The sequence below is a fragment of the Mus pahari genome, chromosome 23 (assembly GCF_900095145.1).
Source record: "Mus pahari chromosome 23, PAHARI_EIJ_v1.1, whole genome shotgun sequence".
Classification (NCBI taxonomy): domain Eukaryota; kingdom Metazoa; phylum Chordata; class Mammalia; order Rodentia; family Muridae; genus Mus; species Mus pahari.
In genome coordinates this window covers 24765299-24771309 of record NC_034612.1, presented here as the reverse complement: position 1 = coordinate 24771309, position 6011 = coordinate 24765299, and the positions used below count along the sequence as shown (strand labels likewise).

At 51.9% G+C, this 6011-nt stretch overlaps 1 non-coding gene across 1 annotated transcript; it reads right to left on the bottom strand.

The window, feature by feature from the left end:
• Positions 1 to 3558: 3558 nt before the first annotated feature.
• Positions 3559 to 3691, bottom strand: LOC115063122. Its single transcript, XR_003843002.1, has one exon. It is a non-coding gene; the product is annotated as a small nucleolar RNA SNORA17 (small nucleolar RNA).
• Between the last annotated feature and the right edge of the window lie 2320 nt (positions 3692 to 6011).

Here is a 6011-nt window from a genome sequence, read left to right as displayed (position 1 = left end):
TNCGCACCACGATGTACAACGTCCACAAGCAGCTGGCTTCAGCTACTCTATCACTCTATCAATACTGGATCCTCACTGGGACTCCTCTCAGATATCCTGTTGCTGCCCTGTGTCACGGGGTCCTGTAGTATTGGATCTATAGGACCAGTCCCTTCATGCACCCCAGCAATTCATTGATGGGGTAGATGTTGTGGTGGGTTACCACGGGCTGGCTCAGTTAGATTCCCTCAACCCGCGGGAGAAATCAGGGTCCCAGGACTCAGGTGGGCAAGGAGTGGGCAAGTGACAGACACGAACACAGGAGAGTGTTGGATCTGAATGTAATTTCTCAAAGCAAGCATCAGACTTATGTTACAGAAGAAAACAAGGAAGTTAGGTGACACATCAGCCAAGGTACATTGAGATCATCTGGTGCATAATGACACAAAACAGAGAAATGCATACATAAAGACTGGCAGGAACCAGACAGTGGTTACAAGTGAGATAAAAAGCTGTCCTATCTAAAGTCAGCTATTCTAGGAGCCAGGTGAGGATTTCGCACCCTAGTTACAATTCTAGTCTATTGTATAACCCACCACGGGGGGGGGGGGTTCCCCACTCTTGCTAACCTTTTCATGAATAATGCAATACTTTAGTTCCTCCTTAAACCACAACCCTCCTTCTTCCTAGACCATTGTAAACTCCTGCATATGGGAGTACCTCGGCTGTTATTCTAAGTTTACTTTGTAGAACTTGCCCTGAGATTTCTACTCTTACCCAGTAAACTGCAATGCCTGATTTCTTTCACTGTCTCTCTTTCAACACTGGAGGCATTTTGTCTGAATACTTTAAATCATCCCTTGGGGGTACTTATAACAAAACAATACTGAAAGAAAGCACTCTAAACCCTTCGCTGACTACTCCAAGGACATATCTGGACCACATCCGTGTTATGGGACGACAAAGTTTCTCCAGGAGACAAGTTTCCGTGAAACTTTGTGCCTCAGGACTGCGGCCAAGCTTTTAGACTTGTCATGCAGACTCCACTTGAGTGGGTGTGGCAGTGGGCCAATTCAAAGCCCTGAATCTGGGCCTGAGAGGTATCTGAGCTGGTCCAGCCCACTGGCTCTCTCACTCTAACATCCTTGGTGCCAGTTCACTTGCAACCCCCTCAACCAGGGCCAGTTCTACCCTGCTGCTCAGTTGAGGTACAGGGCCTGCTCTCCTGAGTATTGCAGCCGGTGAGGGACATGGCCAGTTCTCCAACTTTTCTGACCCTGGGACCAGCTACTATAGATGGCAAAGGATGAGGGAGGGGACGAAGGCATCTCTCCCTAGTCTGTGCCACGGCCCAGAAGATAAGAGGCAGGGTTGGCTCTTCTGTGTTCATGCCCTCCTCATCAATTCACCTGCAATCTCCACATACAGGTGCAGCCCTACCCTGACGCCCAGGCAAGGTGCGGTGTGGGTTAAAAATGGGGTCCTGTGTCCCACTTGGGGCTTGGGCCACTGGGTGAAGCAGATGCAGGAAGTTTGACTGCGTGTACCCCATGGCAGGCATTGGTCTGTGAGAAGCCACAGGACGGCGCTCTGGAGGTAGGGAAGCACAGTCTGGGGTCCCCACGGACGGCTGGAGTTGGCTCGGGAGTCCCGGCCTGCAAGGAGGCTGAGACCAGCAGGTTTTAGCTCTTGGACACCGCAGAAGCCACTCGATGTCGTGGAAGAGCTGAGAACGGAGGGTGGGCATGCAGGTGGACTCTGGCTCAGGGCCGCAGGGAAAAGGGCAGGAGGTCAGAGATGCTTCTGGTTTCCGCGGGGAGGAGAGTCCTTAGCTTGGTCAGCAGTGGCTTGGGTCAGCGGAAGCTGTGTCTGGGAACGCAGGGAAGAAGCCTCCGGCGGGAGGTTAGACACCCAGCTCCTTAGAGGAAGACCTGCTCCATTGCTCCAGCATGACGGGTCCGATGAGAAGAGACGGTCCATGATTTTTAAGGCATTTATTGTCAAGCCAGGAAGGGGAGCTAAGAGAGTAGACAGAAAAGGGCAGAGAGAGGGAGAGAGTAGAGAGGTAGAGGCACATGAAGAGAGGAGGGAAGGGAAGACTGAGAGAGGGGGAGCAAGAGGGCGAGGGCGAGAGAGAGAGAGAGAGAGAGAGAGAGAGAGAGAGAGAGAGAGAGAGAGAGAGAGAGAGAGAGAGAGAGAGAAAGTAGGTAAGAGAGAGAGGAGGTAGCCAACAGCTCCTTTTATAGTGGGCCGGCCTACCTGGCTGTTGCCAGGTAACTGTGGGGCGGAGCATGCCTGTTGCCAGGTAACTGTGAGGGTGGAGTCCAGACAGAATACCTGGGACTTGGGGTGTTGCCCTATGTTACTGATGGCCACATACCTCTCTGCTGGGGGCTGTGGGGGGGGGGCTGTAGCTTAGACTGGAGCCAGGGGCCCAAGGGGGCGTGGCCAAACACCTGCCGTCCCTCTTAGGCAGAAGTCACCTACTGGGTCTCTGGGGTTCAAGGCCCGAGCTCGACCAGGGACCAGGGTGTCTGTGCACAGCTCACTGCCCCACCGTGCAGGGCCTGCACTCCCAAGTAACAGCAGCAAGTGAGGGCCAGGGTGAGCTTTCTTACTCTCCTGACCTCAGGGCCAGCTCTCCTGCCTGCCGTAGGGGGTAAAAGGCAAGGATAGAGGAGGGCGTCTCTCCCTCACCCACACTGCCACAAGGCATGGCAGACGAGTTGTGGGGCCAGGTCAGCTAGAACCACCACATCCATGGCTAGCTCCCTGCCATCCTGCTTAGGTGCTGTAACAAGTGAGGGGCAGGACCAGCTCTCCCGCGTTAATGACCTCAGAACCAGCTCTTCTCTCTGCCAGGGTGAGAGGGTGATTCCCCCTCACCCATGTCACCACGTGGCAGACAAGTGGCAGGGCTTGCTCTCCCACGCTCATGCCAGCTCGCCCAAATCCCCCACAACCAGAGGCAAGGTGCGGGACCTGCTCTCCCATGATGTCCAGGTGAGGGATGGGGTCAGTTCTGCACAGCCAGGACTCCATCATGGTCCCAGATGGCATCACCAGACACTCACATCAGGCTGCTTCTCACTACCCTCAGGTCTCCAGTCCTGCCTCTCTTCATTGTGTCCACTTCTTTCTGTTTCTCTTTCTCTTCCATTTCTCTACCACTTACTTGCACCTCTTGGTGGCACCCAGGGTCTCTAAGTGTTTGGGGTTATCTCAGGAGTAACTTCAGGATTGTTATATCCCTCTTGTGCAGTATGGTGCCAGGCAGGGGTCATATTCAGCATGATCTGCCCCTTGAGGCCTGGGCAGTTCCAGACTGGTGGTCATCTCAGGGTAGCCCCCTGTTTGGGGCACCATGGCACCAGTCTGGTGGTTATCTCAGACCTGCTCCTCGCCTAGCCTGCCCAAGTGGCCCCAGGCAAGGGTCTTCTGTCTCAGGCTCACTTCCACCCAGGATCAGCTGTCCCAGGTGGGGCTTTTCTAGTCTCCAGTTTGCTTCCTACTCTGGGAGGCTGTCTGGACCTGCCTGGTGCTGGACTGCTGGTCTTCTCAGGCTTGCTATCTTCAGGGAATGTTAGGGTACTGACCATCCAGATGTTCACAGATCAGAACGCTGAGCATAGACACAGCTTCTCTCCTCTCCGCCACCCACTGATGCACATTCGACACAGCAGTCCCACCTGTAGGGACTGCTAGGGTCAGGAGTCATTCAGGGGATGGCTGTACACCTTTCATCCCAGCACTCGGGAGGCAGAGACAAGCAGTAGTGAGTTTGAGGCCAGCCTGGTCTACAGAGTGAGTTCCAGGACAGCCAGGGCTATACAGAGAAACCCTGTCTCGAAAAAAAACAAAAACAAAACAAAAAAAGAAAAAGAAAAACAAAACAAAACAAACAAAAAAAACCCCAAACTAACAACAAATAAATTAATAAAGTACAAAAGTTACCCACGTCTCAGTAAGAAACCCTAATTAATATACTAGACATGTCGTTTATCATAGGTGACCTAAGTCTTATTTATTCTAAAATATTTTTTAGATTTATTTTAGACTGGGTGCTTTTCCTGCATGTATGTATGTACATCATACATGTGCCTTGTGCAGGTAGCGGTTAAAACAGGATACTGGATCCCCTGAAACTGGAGTTACAGGTGATTGGGAGTCACTGAGTGGGTGCTGGGTGCCAAATCCAGGTCCTCTGTGACAGTGACAAGTGCTCTTAACTGCTGAACCCTCTCTCTAACCCCCTTGGTTCTTTTAAAAACAGATGTGTTTTTATTTACATGAGTGTGTGTGAAGAGATTCTCTCTCTCTTTCTCTCTCTCTCTCTCTCTCTCTCTCTCTCTCTCTCTCTCTCTCTCTCTCTGTGTGTGTGTGTGTGTGTGCAGGGTGACCAGATGAGAGGAGTTGGGTCTCCTAGAGTTGGAGTTGTGACTGCCATGTGGGTTCTGGGAAGAGAACGTGGGTCTTCTGGAAGAGCAGCCAGTGCTCTTAACCACTGGGTCATTAACCAACCAACCAACCAACCAACCAACCAACCAACCAACCCTTTGCGTGTGAGCTGCTGAATTACAAGCCTGGGAGTGCTCATGCGGTGGCATGCATGTGACCTTAGAGGACAACATGGGAGGACTGGTAATTGGTGGTCTCCTGGGGATTGCTCTCAGGTCATCGGGGCTGATTTGTTTGAAGGGTTCGGCTGGTAGAACGCTTGCCTAGCATGGAGAGAAGCCCCGTGTCCTGCCCACCCACCAGCAGCATGTAAACCTACATACCTAGGATCCTAGGACCAGGCAGGTGTAAACGGGAAGGCCAGGAGTTCAAGGTCATCCTTAGCTACTTAGTGAGCTCACAGTCAGCCTGGGCTCTGTGAAGCCCTGACTCAAAACCCTCACTCACGCAATTCCACAAAACAAAAACGTCCACGGCACTGCCTGTAGCTCTAGTTCATACTGCACAGGGCCAAGCTCACACCATGCACACAGACGCTGTATTTTACCAATTAGCTTTCCCCAGGAATGCCCAAAAGGTTGTTTTCTGTGACATTTTGGACAAGGTTACATACAGCGAAGGTCCCCCAGCCTGTTCTGTGTGTCCCTAAGAATGGGTTTCTTCCACCCATGATGATTCCAGGTGCTTCCCCTAGTCTCTGCATCAGTCTGCCTCCGACGGCAAGTGAGGTTTCCCCTCTGTCCTCCTTTCTCACTTGCTGATCTATGTCAGGTGGAGACTGGTGGTACCCCACTGGCATTGTACTGTATTTATTTATCTATTTATTTTCGAGACGGATTCTCTGCATAGCCCTGGCTGTCCTGGAACTCACTCTGTAGACCAGGCTGGCCTCGAACTCAGAAATCCGCCTGCCTCTGCCTCCCGAGTGCTGGGATTAAAGGCGTGCGCCACCACGACCGGCGGCATGATGTTGTTTTCAAAATATAATTTTCTTTTTTGAGGTAGGGTTTCTCTGCATTAGCCCTGGCTGTCCTAGAGCTCCCTCTGTAGACCAGGCTGGCCTCGAACTCAGAGATTTGCCTACCCGTGACTCCTGAATGTTGGGATTAAAGGAGTGTGCCACCATAGCCCGGATCAAAAAGATTAATTTCTAAAAAATGATGTGTACTTGATGAGGAGGTTGCGATGGGTGCGAGTGCAGTACCTATGGAAGCCACAAGAGGGCACCAGATCCCCCCAGAGCTGGAGTTCCCGGAGGTTTGTGAGCCTCCTTATGTGGGTGCTGGGAACCTAACAGTAGGTTCTCTGCAAGGGTAAGCACTGATGCATCTCTCCATCAGCCATTCATGATGTGCGTTGATCTCGCATTCATAGCTATGCTGCCTGCATGGCGGGGGGGGGGCTCTCGAATTTAAGGTGTTGGAGGAAATGACCCTCTTTCCTGTCTCTGTTAGCATTGGCATTCGGTTTTTTTTTTGTTTGTTTGTTTCTACTTCCTTCATGATCCCATTGGCCAGCTCAACAATTCCCCCAGGCTACTCATGAGGACCACAGGCAGAGGCATATGCTTATTG